Raw genomic sequence first — 15,650 nt, 5'->3', positions numbered from 1 at the left:
TCTGCTTTATATTTAATTTAATGTAATAGCTTGATCTAATAACAGGCGTAACAACACAGAATACATATTGTAGTTTAATACTGGCTCAAATATGTTTGTTTTATATAAACTGCATTTTACAAAATTACAATAGAACTTCATTTTGCAATAGTACCTAATTTGGCGCCTTAGAGGGTATTGCTAAACACCGCAAACCCCGCAAACCCCCGCAAACCTCCAAAAAAACATAGCAAACTTCACCGAACCAACATAAAAGTGATTGAATCATGTAGTGTACAACCCACTGTGTATATTAATGTTAAAAAAAAAATTTAATTTCTACTGTTAACAACTTATTTTGGGGGTAAAACATCATTTTTTTGGTCAAAAATGATTGCTAAACCCCGCAAACCTCCAAAAAACTATAGCAAACCCCACCGAACCAACATAAAAGTGATTAAATAATGTAGTGTACGACCCACTGGGTATATAAATTATTAAATTTCTATTGTTAACTAATTTTTGGGGGATAAAACATCATTTTTTGGTTAAAAATTAGCAATCATTTTTGACCAAAAAATTATGTAAATAAGTAGTTAACAGTAGAAATTTAATATTTTTTTTACATGGATATACCTAGTGAGTTGTACACTACATGATTCAATCACTTTTATGTTGGTTCAGTGGGGTTTGCTATATTTTTTTGGAGGTTTGCAGGGTTTAACAATCAATTTTGACCAAAAAAATGATGTTTCACCCCAAAAATAATTAGTTAACAGTAAAAATGTAATATTTTTTTTACATGGATATACCCAGTGGGTTGTACACTACATGATTCAATCACTTTTATGTTGGTTCGATGGGGTTTGCTATGTTTTTTTGGAGGTTTGCGGGGGTTGCGGGGTTTAGCAATACCCGCCTTAGACGCCAAATTAAGTGCGGTACCTCATTTGGCAGTGGTACCTCATTTGGCGTGACGGGGCCAACTCGTTCGTAGTGGTAGTAGGCCTCTATCATTTCCAACTCCAAACAGAAGAAAAAATAACATCGCAAAAATGGCATCTTCTTCCATAGTGTATAGATGAAACAATGAAACCCTTAAAATAACTTTTATTAAATGAACCGAGAACAAAATTAACACAATGCAAACGTGAACGAATACAATAATGAAAATGGTAAAAACCGCGCGAATACATCGGACAGCGAGGAGGCGACGATGATTGTTGACAACTCCGCCAATTCAAGCGATCAACGATTTGACCTTTTATCCTAGCATGCACTGTGTGTTGATGAAACGAATACAGGTCAACCCGTACCCATGCCAACTCGTACCCACCAACTCGTACCCAAATTTTGGCTTACTCGTACCCAAAATTTTGGCTGACCCGTACCCATCATTGGCTGACCCGTACCCATCATTGGCTGGCCCGTACCCAAGTTTAATGCTATTTAAAGTATATTTATATTACATTTAAACCCAGTTTTATTAAATTTTTAGATACCAATCATATGTTCGATCTTATAATGGCAAAAACTATTGACCTAAAATGTATAATAATATGTACAGACTCGTACGAAAAAAGCACAGCTTTCATCGTATTTGCGTACGTCGTATTTGGTCAAGTTAATACTTGAGGGCGCTGTTTTATATGGCTCTGTGGAAGATGTCAGTGGTCGGCTGCTGTGCATGCTGCATTCTATTTTTTTTTCATTTATGAGTTATTAATCTATTATTTTCTACGAATAGTAGTACATGGAAATTGAAATACCCACTAGTCTGTGATGATGAAAACTTGAATTATTAAAAGTAAACATGAATATCTTTTATACATAATTTGTATTTTCATTTTATTTTACAGATAATGAAGTAATGTGCTTTTTGAAAATCGTTTTAAAACGAATGGTTTTTGTTGTTTAGTTTTGCAAGTTTTGGAAAATATTAAACTGTTTTAACATTTCGAAAATATTTAATACATTTTTAAATAGTCACTCGTATTTTAAAATCACGAAACTATTTAAGTGGATACCAGCCTCATTGCTGCTATGAGCATTTAGTAGTAGATTAGATTATTGCCGTTTATCTAGTATACAATGACGGATGTGAGAGTAATAATAAAAGGTAACTACTGTACTAACCTCCAATAATTTAACATTTAATTACAAACGACGACATTTGCTGTTATTACGTTTTCATTTTATAATGATTATTACTGTATTATTATGACTAAAAACCGAAATAAATACTACTAAAACTTAAAAAAATCATCTTATCGCTGACAGATACGTAAGTACTCAGACACGTGTAGGTAGGCCTTCAGAACGTTTATATTATTTTAGTAAATAAGACGACATCCGTTGCCATGGAAAAACGATCGTAGTTCATTTCATTTGTCTTATTTGACACATTATAGAATGCGTATTTTTTTTAAAAAAAGGGAATCCCTCGTCAGCAAAAACACGTAGCTGTAAGTTATTGAGGAAACATCTACCAAAAATGTTTAATTACCGTAAACAAACAGATAATTTTACTGAATTATTTAAGAAAAAAAAATAAATAGAAAACGATCATACGCCACATTGCGTTGCCTATTTTTGGACACACTACAAATGGACCCGTACAAATGCGTTTTTTTTTTTAATAATAAAGAGGAATCCCCATTCAGCAAAAACACGTAGCTGTTATAGAAGAAAATCTGCCAAAATGTTTAATTGCCTTAGGCTACAGTACGACAGTACGTGTATATGATCATTTCACTGAATTATTAATAAATAAGATATATGGAAAATGATCATACGTCATTACTAAGTCGTCTCTTTGACGCCGGCCCTACAAATGCGTGTTTTTTATAATAAAAGGTTAATCCCGGTCAGAAAAAACACGTAACACGAAATCTACGAGTAATTCGACCCCATAGCCCGGCAGGCTTTTCGCTTAAAACAGGGTGTTGTTAATTCAACCAATTTTAAATATACCAAATACAATAGAAATAATTACTTGATCAAATGTAATCAGGGAAGATAATTAGAATTAAATAAAATTAAAAGAATAAAAATTGATAAGTATAAAATTATACGTTGTTGGTACTTTACCTGGGCTTAATTGAATTGTAATACTAACTATACAACAGTTAAAATATTTTTTTATTAATTAATGTTCTCTTACGTAAATAAAAAAGACACATCAAACATACGTTTATAAAACTATAATACTAGATTTAAATAAATGTTAACAAATATATGCCTAATTAAACGAAGTCTACAATCAAATCAATGGTCATTTTTATTAGCACACATTTCACCGAGACCTGTAAAATAAAAAAACAATTTAAATATAAAAATATTCATACGGCAAAAGCATACCACTAGTTTTACGCCGATCAAATCATTACAAGTAATTATTCAAATTGGGTACGAGTAGGCCAAATAATGGGTACGAGTAAGCCAAAATGGGTACGGGTAAGCCAAAAAATGGGTACGAGTAAGCCAAATACTTGGGTACGAGTAAGCCAAATATTTAGGTACGAGTTGGCATGGGTACGGGTTGGTTTGGGTACGGGTTAGCCAAAGTGGGTACGAGTTGACCAATTATTTGGGTACGGGTTAGCCAAGTTGGGTACGAGTTGGCATGGGTACGGGTTGGTTTGGGTACGGGTTGACCAGCACCCGATGAAACTTCCGGTACAACACGGTATCGTGATTTCTAGTGTATAGTACAGTAAACAACAGCAAACGTTAACGGTGGGTTGATCTCGGTCCCAACAACACGCTAAAAATTAAAGCCATGTTCAAATTTAGGGTGTTGTATAAACACGACCTTCAAGTCAGAGGTTATTAGCGGATATTATCCTGTCTCAAGATTGTTCAAGTCAAGTTTAGTTCTATGTAAGTTTACAGTTGCTGCTACCATCGCGTTATTAGTGGATATTATCCTGTCTCAAGATTGTTCAAGTCAAGTTTAGGCCTAGTTCTTAGTCTGGGCTCCAGATTTTTATTTTATGTCCCTTCTCCTTACAATTGAAGCATAGGCCATTAATCCATTCATTTGAAGGTTCTCTCTGTTGGAAATTTCTACCATAGTTATGGAATTTGCCTCCCCTTCCGCGATACCTATTGTATCCTTGCTGCCTAGCTCCAGGGTTATTCTGAGTCGTACTATTCTTGGGTTTACTGTTTTCTTGGCCCTTATAATATGTAGGCTTATTTTCAGAATTTACGGCATTCCAATAGCCACGGCCACCTCTATTAGCTATATAATCATCGGCTATCCTAGCCATATCATAGCTCTTATTTACTTGTTTATCTCTAAGATAAAGCCTCAGATCTTCAGGCATTTTATCAAGTGCCTGTTCCATTATAATCATTTCAATAATGCCTGCAGCATCATCTTCTTTTACATTAGCACATTTCATCCAACATTTTAAATAATGAGAGAGCTCATTCAGCCATTCCCTGATGGACATATCTTTAACTCTGTTTGAATTTCTAAATTTAAGTCTGTAGGTCTCTGCGGACACATCATACTTTTCTAAGATTGCCTTCTTTAAGGTATCATAATCTACACATTCTTTTACGGTTAAGGATGCATATGCTGTCCTAGCTTTACCAGACAGTTCAGGTGCTAACCTAGCGGACCACGTATCCTTATCCCAACCTGTGGCTTCTGCCAAGTGTTCAAATGTTCTAAAATATATATCAATATCATCTGATTCCTTCAAAGTAGGAACCTTTACCTTCATTTCATCTACTATATTCCTAGCATTACTGTAGCTAGACCTATTTTCTAATTCCATCATGTTCACTCTTTCTTGTGATTCAATTTTTCTTTGCTCTATATCTATTTTCTTTTGCTCTATATCTGCTTCTAATCTTAATTGGTCTTGTTGGTATTGTAATTCTAACTTTTTGTTTTCGGCCTCGGCCTCGAACTTCATTCGAAAATATTCGAGCATCATATCTTTAGGCCTACCGCCGGGTCACATTTCGGGCAAATCAATATCCCTAGCCATGTTATCATACATTTCATTGACTTGGTCAACCTCTTCTTGGTCAACCATCTCTTCCCTAGTATCTTTTTCTGACATAGTCTTATCTATATTTTTACCCGATCTTAAAGTTGTCATGCTAATAACAATTTTACTAATGAAATATGTAAACTTATGTATACAAAATATGTTATAAAAGTATTTGTATTACCTTGATTAATATGAAATCCACATAAATTCTTAAATGCAATACAATATAAGACATTAATTTACTTCAAAGTCACAAACAACGTTCCAAGTTCGCTCCGTACAAAAATTTACTTTCGAAATAAAAAATAGTTTACAAAGTCAGCTTTGCAAATCTTCTCCAACTTTACTGGGCTTCCTTCTGTTACTTCAGTCTTCTTCTTTCAGACCTCGGTGAATATACTGTATGTATGCATCTACGGTGTCTCTTATTAAGCATGTGTGTTGAATTGTATATATGCTGTGTGTACAGTTATAGTTTACCGTATTTTCTGCACTTAATTTCGGACAGAGACTAACTAAACCTTTTCGACATCCAGGAATTATTATAGAATATTATATATTATAGAATTGATGGAGTGGAGTTGTGGCTACCAATTCAAGGGTCCTGGGTTCAAGTCCTGTCATATGTCAGGATTTTTTCTAATGACAAATTACAACTCCACTCCCAAAGACTTGTAATAAGACTCTGTTAAGCATAAGTTTCCTAAAGAGAAAGAAAGTTATGAAGATGAGATAAATTATAAAATAAAATTAATATTAATCCCTACCGTTTCTCGACCCTCAGTCACCGAGATTAATTTGTTTAGCATTGGGAGTACATTAAAATAAAGTATGTCAATTAAGGTCCAGGGACCACCAAATGGCCATTCGTAAGTTTCCATCTCTTTACCAGCTTTCAAGGAAGTGGCCCAAATAAATACGCTCAAATTGAATTAGATAGTATTTATAAGCATTTATATACATCCACATCGTATTTTCGATTTGTGTGTCATCATTATCAACTGTCTTTTACGTTTTCTATTACTTTTATTTTGTTTATGTGCTTGTGGAATTAACATTTTTTTAGATGACAGAGATACCACCTAATTTCACTATCATGGGATGCCCATTGACATCCTTATACCAATACCACCAGCGACAGACATTTTGTCTGCTGCAATGCCCGTCAGACCCGCCGAGGGAGGGCCTAAAAATGGGGTTAGCATAGAATAGTAAGGTACCACTCAAAATTAATGCCAAATGAACAAGTTGTGTTCATACAATACTAAATGGGTAACGACAGACTAATTGTCTGCTGCACCGCAAGTGCCAGACACCCTAAAGTTTGACTGGAGACCCCCTTCCCCCAACTGGCATAGATTAGATATTGTAGATACCACCAGCAACCAAGGCAGTGGTTGTCTATATAGGCCATTTCATATTCATTACAGGTTGGTTGCTGATGGTATCTACAATATCTAAGGTTACATATGGTATACTTATGGTAAGGGGAGTCTCTAGTTAAACTTTAGAGGGTTCTGCCTGGGCCAAGGATAGTGTAATAGGTCATTTCGTATTCCTTACAATGTGCTAAATCATATAACATTGGTTGCTGTCGTTGGTGATATTGGTATATATATGGTATATATACATGGTTACGTAAACAAGAATAGAAAAAAAAAAAAAATCAATTATCGTAGAGTATATAATAAGCATCATTCAGTTAAACTATGTCTCATTTGAGGCTTAGGGAGTGAAAGAGTGTGAGTTATAACCATATATGGCGGCACTAAATCAGGATTGAACCCCGGACCTTAAGATTGGAAGGCAAACACCAACCTCTATGATACAGCTCTACTCCAATGGCTGTCAATGGTGAAAACATAACGGCACACAACATAACATAAACATGCTTCGTAGTTTCTTTTCTCCAACTACAATTTGGTTTTTAATTACTCCTGTAAACAATGTGCATTATGATGATTACGTCATTTTATAGACAAAGGAAACTTTATAGTATGCGTTTTCAAAAATAGGTGAATAAACATATACAGTACATATTTGTTTTTTTATTGACGAGGTTGTAATAGTAACTTCAGTAACTATTACAGTATTTATTTGTTATACGACACAAGACAAGTGTATCTGATAGGTACGTACATTTATTCGAAAAAATAAGTCTAGATAGATAACTTAGGCGTCTGAAATCACGGCCCAACAAATCAGTACTCATGACAGCAATTCGATCTAGTTTTGTTCACACAAATGTTTCCAGGAATTTTAACACCGCAACCAATGATTAGCCCTAAATATTTAGTAAACTGTATGATAATCCCTAGCTTAATAAGAGGTACACTATACAGTTTAATTCAGTGCACAAACTGCAGTGTTCGCAGCTTTCACGCTACAGTAATTTCACTGCAGACTTCGTACGCAGTTGTTTACCGCTTGAAGATTTGGACGCTTACACTGTAAAAAAAAATTGTTAAATTTACGGTAAAAAGCTGGCAGCAGTTTTGCCAAGGAAAACCCGTAAAATTGACGGTTAAACTGTAAATTGTGTAACGGTCAAAAACCGCAAAACTAACATTTGTTTGTAATTTATTTTACGGTTAATTGTATTTTGTTTTACAATATACTGTAAAAAAAAATTTTCAATTTACAGGATTTTGTAAACAAAATTACATTGAAATTTAAAATAATTTACAGTAGACTGTATTAAAACAGTTTCCCGTAAATTAAATTACAGTGAACTGTTAAAGAATTTACGGTTTTCCAAAAATAACCATGTATTTTACGGTTTTTCCTTGGCAAAACTGCTGCCAGCCTTTTACCGTAAATTTTTCAATGTTTTCTTTTCTTTGTATACAGATGAGTCACATACAGTGCATCAGGAAACAAGTTTTTCATCTACGATAGCAATATTTAGATTTTTATTCCGAAATGTACAACACTTTGTATTTTCACATTACTATGTAAGACTGAAATGAATAAAGCAAAGCATTGTTATGGTTAACAAGGTACACTATTTATTACACATTCTACGATTCTATTACCAGATTACAGGATAAAGTCCTAAATCACATATTACAAACCAAATTTTATTGTTACACGTAATAGATTTGTACTTTTTGTCTGTCTGTTGTATAAAAACTAAACAAATTCTAGTTTTCTTTAAATTAATGTATAAATGTAATGAAATGTACTTAAATTTGATTATGAATTGCAAAAAGATTATTATTGATTTAAAAAAAAACAACAGTGGCCTGCATCGTCAAAGATCAAAGTCCAGGAGCCTATCCTGGCAAGTCAATGCTCATTGTCATGTTGCTTGATGAACATGCCTGTCAAAATTATAAAAATATATTATAAATAAAATTAAATATTAATTATTCCACAACATATATTACAGATGAATCAGGCGATACAACTGTAATGAAATTTTAGCTTCAATTCAAGGTTAATTATAATTATTTAAACTGTATAATTATAATCATAAGCGTATTGTTGTTCGAGCAAATCAAAAGTACTTACTACAATAAAGCACAGGTAACTCACACCCATGGCCGGCTTGCAGTGTTGTAAAAATAACATGAGTTGCTTTAAAGCTATATAATACACACAATACTTTTATAGCCAGGGTTATTACACATTTCTTGGTAGTTATATTAACTGCAAATGATCTACAATTTAAAAATTTAAAAAATACAGTATGTACTGTATTTTATCATATCCTAATATTACTTGTATTGTAGGTTTTAAATTGAAGGGGTGTTAGATTTTGACTAAATATATGTTACCATTTTACACCCTAAAAATAAATGTCCCTCCTTCCCTTCTGAACATTTCTTTGAATAAATACGGTTTCTATGTATGAAAACACTGATAAATGTACCTTTGCTAGGGGTTCTACAAACAATCAATTTTAATTAATTAAAAGAAAGTGTAAATGGGCTGAGCCAGATTGTTGTAATTTTTACCCAAATTAAGTCATTTTAAATCTCAAAATAAATCATGATTAAATTCAAAATAAATATTTAAACCACCTACTTTTTATGTAGTCCATTCCAGGTCACTCATTTTGTTGATTATGGTGAGAACCTTAGGATGTATTGAATAATTCTTCTTATTTTTTCTGACTGCTGATTTTGACCCTTTGTCAGGATTCATTAGCATAAAGCTTCTGAAAGAAACAAAATAATGTAGTTTATCATAAATTTGATACTGGAAAAGAATAAGCAAATTGCATTTTATTAGGAAAAAAAATAAAGCATTCTAATATTTATAGTTGTGAACTGTTAAAAAGCTTGCTTTTATAGTCACTTTCAAATGAAAGACACATTAATATCACCAAGTGTTATATTACATTTGGTCTAAAAATAATTAAAAACACTACTGTAGATGTTCAAATTCAAGCCAGTAGCAGCATAAAAGCCAGTGAAACTATACAATAAGTATGCAAAACATACCTTTGAAAAAATCCATCGTAGCTGCAACATCTCAGCATTATACTGGATTCCAAAACAGTAGTATGCAGCGAACAGCATTTCTAATCCAGACACACACACGTAACAATGTTATTATTAATACAACATGGCCATCAACAGCCAGCATCCACTTTGATGTTGTTAAAATTTCCTCTGTAAATTAAGAAAAAACCTAATAATTTTTTACAACATAACAAGCACACTTTTATTTGATACAAGAAGAAGTCTAAAAAAAGAGAACCTTATTCTCAAGATGTTTCAATGCCAAAATAAACAATGCAAGGACTGGCTTTCTTTCTCCTTTTCATTTAAAGTTTGCAACACTTTAACATACTCTACTACTACTACTGGGTGGGCATAGTCTGGACTAGTGAATCCTAGCTCGGCTAGTAGGCACTAACCAACCCAGGGCGGGAGGGGCCGCCGGTCCCAATTACATTTAAAAAAAAGTTGTATGTAGGCCTAGCTACTGTAGGCCCTATATAGTAGTTAATAGGCATAATTATTGTTATTTAATAATTAATAACTATAAATAATGTCAATTCCTGAAAAGATACTAGGCAGGCCTAGGCCTACTTGTATACAATTTATGGTGGAATAATAATATTTAATATACTATAGGTTAATTAAATAGAAAAGTACATTTTAATTACTTTATTGAATAATGTTAAATTCCTGAACAGTGAAAGTATACCGTATTTAACATGGTGGCCTATATAGGTCGGGATCCTATAGGTCTACTACTACTACTACGGCTCCCTTTCACTTTCATCAACAACAAGACCTAGCTAGGCCTACTACTAGCCAAGCATTTGTATTTTGTACTGTACGGCCTAGCCTAGGCCTACCTCCTGACTGCTGAGTCCTGGTCTAGCTAGAGGCTTTTTAGGCAGGCCTGTATTGTGTACAGTAGGCTATGTCAGGCCAGAGTCTGAGAGTAAGTCAAGCCTAGCCTGGCTCTCTTTAACAGTTTTAACCAATTGCGGTTTGCTGCAGCACGTCGCTGAGAGTTAGTCATACATATATTGTATTTGTCTTGAGGTATTGCCTGTTAAAGAATAGCACGGGCTATACCATTGTACTGTGGGTAATTGCGGTCAAATTTATAATAAATATTGAAAACTGCAGCTTTAGGAAAACAATTTCCTGATTGCTGCCCTCTATATATTAATTTTTATTCCATGGATTTTTAACTGTATTCAAAGATATTTGCTGTATTGTAGAAACCTGCTGTGTAAAGTTTTATTTTTTTTTACAAACTCGTGTTTTCTTTTACGTTTCTACTTTGATAAATTACGGTGTATTTTTGTAGTATGCTTTAAGATTTTATTTCAATTGCCATATACAATTAATAAGAAATAATCAAGGCAATTTTTCATCGAGTGATCGGACACGAAGTATTTTCAACCCCCATCCCCTCGTGGAGGCTTGCTATGTAGTATAGCATAATTATTGAATTTCTATAGATATTTTGCTTTTTTCGTGTTTCTTTGAAACAAAATGGGTAGGAGGTAGTATTTCAAAATGTAATTCATTATTTGTGATGACATTTAATTATGTATTGATTCCTTTCAGTGGTGAGAAAAAAGAGAGCACCAAGGAGAGCGATGACAGATATCACCAAAGGGCGTATCCTCAACTCTAGAACTCTAGACAAACAAACAATACATACAACAATTATTCATTTAAATGAATTTTAATATAAAAAAAAAAAATAACAGGTTAATTATGTACACAAAATGGAAATATAATTTAAAAAAGAAGAGAAAGTGTCCCGGTAATTCATAATGGACCAAACCAATTCTAAATGTTCTCTGACCTATCAGGAATTAATATCCATAATTCTTAAGTGACCATTCCTGTGCTAAATTTACTTAACGCCCTTAATTAGTGCTAATTAGACATTTAATTAGAATTGTTAGTACATTAACGAAATTCACGTCACATATACTTATGAACAGGATTCATCATTCAAGTTTGAAATTCGGGGCCAAAGGTCAGTTTAATAAAAAATCAGATTAAATTTGAGTAGCCTACATTAACCAAACCAATTCTAAAATGTCCTCTTTTATATACTACAGGCCTACTGAATAACATTGTTGCTACACAAACTTTCTATTACTACTTAGGCCTATTGATAAATATTCACTTCTAGTCTAAAAATGCAAAATGTTCACAGATTTATACCACGAGTACATTTAATAAAATGAAATTGTCGTGTTATCAATATACGAAACTACAATAATATTCTTCGAAAGTGCATTATTGTGTTTTTGTTATACACAATACATTTCTGTACTTAATTTAAGATCAACACCCACCCATTATGTAATAGGTCTAATAATAATTTTAAAAGTTATACCGAGATGTATAAAGAAAAAGGCCCAATCATAATTTCATTTACACGACAACAATTTACGTTAAAAACTAATATTGATTTCATTTCATTTCATTATTTATTTGGTCTATTTGAGTATATACATAACAACAACAAAATTTAAATTGGGGATTCAAAATGTATATATTTTAAGTCGGTGTACCTCATTTGACCACAGAAAACAGCACAATGTGTTCAATCAAATATTCTTATAATTTATTTTTGTTGATAGTTTAGTTACAAAATGTTCTGTATTTCATTTCTTTTGTTGCTATGGAAAGTTTGTCTGAAATAAAATTTGAATTGAATTATTATTGTATATTTATTTTTTGTAACGTCTGTTCACTATAATAAAGGAATCAATATATTTTGGACGGTCTGAGGTACCCCCGTGACAGATTTGACCCCGTTATAATATAACAGTTAATAGATATCTATTTTAGTAGGTGCAATATATCACGGACTTTCTAGACTATTAGGTACCCCCGTGAAAGATTGCACTTGAAAAATCGATCTAAGAATGTTAATTATTTTAACACTAAACCACAATAGTTCAATTTGGTCAGATAAGATGGACATACCGCATTGTACCTATACCACTAGGATCTCGAAAACTAAACACTGTCTTCAATCAAATAATTTAATTAATAAATAATAATTCTTGGTTCTCCCCTTTTGTCATTTTTTTGCAAATGGATACAAAATCCTATGCTGAAATAGTGTATCACCGTGACAGATTAAACCCTACAGTAAATATATACATTAAGGGATACAATATATTACGGGCTGTCTACCCCCGAGACAGATGAGATTGGACCCCTTATATTATTACATTCAATAACTATCTATTTTATGGGGTGCAATATATTACGGACTTACTAGAATATTAGGTATCCCCGTGACAGATTACACTCCCTCTATATTATAACAGTTAATAACTATATAGGGGATAACATATATTACGGCCTTTCTAGAATTATTAGGTACTCCTAGCTACGAGCCTACATACAATATAAAGATGTCCGATTCTGTTAATGAATGTAGGTTGTGATTAAACTATAAATTAATTATTTATTAATTATTATTAGTACATTAAATTACGATATACTGTTATTTCATCGAGTTATCAAGTTCTCATTGCATACGTTTTGATTTGAGCATAGAGATATTATAGTTCACTTTATAACATCTCTATTTATTTGAGGGAGGGAGGCCAGGAGTGTCATCCCTTAGGAATGTTAAAATTTGATGGATTAGAGGATGTAGATTTCAAGGGAAAGAAGGTCGGGGGCAACAGGGGACATTGCATAAACCACGAGGAATGTAAATAAGGCTAAGGAACGGAAGGAAATCAAAATATGGATAATGCCCTACAAAAATGACAGGTTGATGAAACTTACCCACACTGTTTTGTTTGATTGATGGGTACGTACATACGAATCTGTTTCTTACAATTTGATTGGTTAGCAACCCCTAATTTGTTTTGCTAAATCTCTATAAATACAGATTAATTTATTAAAAAGTAGTAAAAGAAATGGTTGTTTCTTACACCGCATGCATTGCTGAAAATTTCGATATAAACTAAATAAAATAATTTAGAAGTTTGTTTGCTACCGTACCAGTGTGAAATTGCAGCACAGATGGCTACACCTTTCAGTAAGTAATGCTGTAGGCCTATTTATCCAATTTCTTATAATCAAGTAATAGAAACTGAATTTAGATAATATTCAATTGCTTTAAATATAATTTATCTTATATAAATTGATATTAACATGTTCCCTGTGATGAATAATATCATAAAAAAATGTATTTAAAGATACATTTGAGCATTTACAGGAATTTTCCTTAAGAGCTTGGTTTTTATAAAACGTATTTATTTGCTTTAAATATAATTTATCTTATCTAAATTGATATAAACATATTCCCTGTGGCCCTGTTTCTGCTGCCAAGAAAATACCGTATTTTATACGGTATTTTGTGAATACCGTATAGGCCTATAGACCGTATTTTTTTGGCTGCAGAAACTGCGCTCATAAAAAAATACCGTATTTTGTATACCGTATTTTCCCCACAAAATTTGTGGATAAAATACGGTATTTACAAATTTATACCGTATTTTAATAGCTGAACACCGGTTGAGCTCAAGTACAGCATCATAATGTTGAAGACAGGCTGATTTTCTTTAAAAAAAAAAAACTATTTCGATAGATTTAATAAACGTTTATACAATTGTATTGATTTGCGATGAATGGAACATTCCAATCCCTCAGTCTGTCAGTTTGGTTTAACACAAGTAGGTAAATTTATGAGCCCTTAAGTATAACACATAAATTTATGGGCCCTTAGAGAATAAACTTGCAATAGTGAGACAATACTGTACTGTAAATATATATTAACCATTTTTGGTCGTCATTTGCATCGAAAATTTGCTTCTCAACGTTTGTATTATAATTAATAATTATAAAAAATATAAACGTCGTAGTGGTGTATTGTTACATACTTTACTATTTCAATTGACTATAAAAGGGACAGTTTTAACAAAGTATTAAATCGCAATTGTTTTACTGTATTTAGTGGTATATTAAATATTTATAGGCCTATAAAACATGAAACAATATTTCGTTACTTCACATCCTCTTCCCAATCCCTAAACATAGGCCTACATACAAAACACACATTTGGTTTATTTTAAGTCCAAAATTTGGACTCATTTTATGACAAGTTTCTCTTTCGGAAGTAATAATACCCAGGGTGCTAATTTTAGTTGACTACATAAATCATCGTGTCTATTTATTCGTTTTCTGACAATGTATTAGTCCGGTAGTACGTACATTATTTTAAAGTCGCCAGTTTTTTTACGCTGAAATTACTGTGTATTCCAGAACCATTGTGGACACGCCTCAGATGGTACGCGAGCGAAGCGAGCGTACAATCTAGTTAAATATAATTTATCCTATCTAAATTGATTTAAACATGTTCCCTGTGATGAATAATATCATATTCACTCAATAAAAATGTATTTAAAGGTACATTTGAGCATTTACAGGATTTTTTCTTGAGAGCGTGTTTTTTGTTGAACACGTCTTTAATTGCTTTAAATATAATTTTTTTTATCTAAATTGATATAAACATGTTCCCTGTGATGAATGATATCATATTCACTCATTAAATATTTATTTAAAGGTACATTTGAGCATTTACAGGATTTTTTCTTGAGAGCGTGTTTTTTGTTGAACACGTATTTAATTGCTTTAAATATAATTTTTCTTATCTAAATTGATATAAACATGTTCCCTGTGATGAATGATTATATTCACTCAATAAAAATGTATTTAAAGGTACATTTGAGCATTTACAGGATTTTTTCTTGAGAGCGTGTTTTTTGTTGAACACGTCTTTAATTGCTTTAAATATAATTTTTCTTATCTAAATTGATATAAACATGTTCCCTGTGATGAATGATTATATTCACTCAATAAAAATGTATTTAAAGGTACATTTGAGCATTTATAGGATTTTTTCTTGAGAGCGTGTTTTTTGTTGAACACGTATTTAATTGCTTTAAATATAATTTTTCTTATCTAAATTGATATAAACATGTTCCCTGTGATGAATAATATCATATTCACTCAATAAAAATGTATTTAAAGGTACATTTGAGCATTTACAGGATTTTTTCTTGAGAGCGTGTTTTTTGTTGAACACGTATTTAATTGCTTTAAATATAATTTAACTTATCTAAATTGATATAAACATGTTCCCTGTGATGAATAATATCGTATTCACTCATTAAATATTTATTTAAAGGTACATTTG

At 32.3% G+C, this 15,650-nt stretch overlaps 1 protein-coding gene and 1 long non-coding RNA gene across 7 annotated transcripts in view; both read right to left on the bottom strand.

Annotated features, from left to right (window-relative positions):
- Positions 1-15,650, bottom strand: part of LOC140055473 (uncharacterized) — a 37,645-nt gene that overhangs the window by 15,040 nt on the left and 6,955 nt on the right. The gene's annotated exons all lie outside the window — the stretch shown is intronic.
- Positions 7,745-10,527, bottom strand: LOC140055502 (uncharacterized). Of its 3 annotated transcripts, XR_011846669.1 has the most exons (5): positions 10,306-10,527; positions 9,440-9,610; positions 9,021-9,153; positions 8,505-8,653; positions 7,745-8,314 (listed from the first exon to the last, which is right to left on the bottom strand). It is a non-coding gene; the product is annotated as an uncharacterized lncRNA (long non-coding RNA). The 3 variants fall into 3 exon arrangements; XR_011846668.1 differs by lacking the exons at positions 8,505-8,653; positions 10,306-10,527 and adding an exon at positions 10,111-10,267 and having other exon boundaries at positions 7,752-8,314; XR_011846667.1 differs by lacking the exon at positions 8,505-8,653 and having other exon boundaries at positions 7,756-8,314; positions 10,306-10,512.

This window comes from Antedon mediterranea, chromosome 1 (genome assembly GCF_964355755.1).
Source record: "Antedon mediterranea chromosome 1, ecAntMedi1.1, whole genome shotgun sequence".
Classification (NCBI taxonomy): domain Eukaryota; kingdom Metazoa; phylum Echinodermata; class Crinoidea; order Comatulida; family Antedonidae; genus Antedon; species Antedon mediterranea.
Note: the sequence above shows the minus strand (reverse complement) of the source record. Positions and strands in the feature narration are given on the sequence as shown.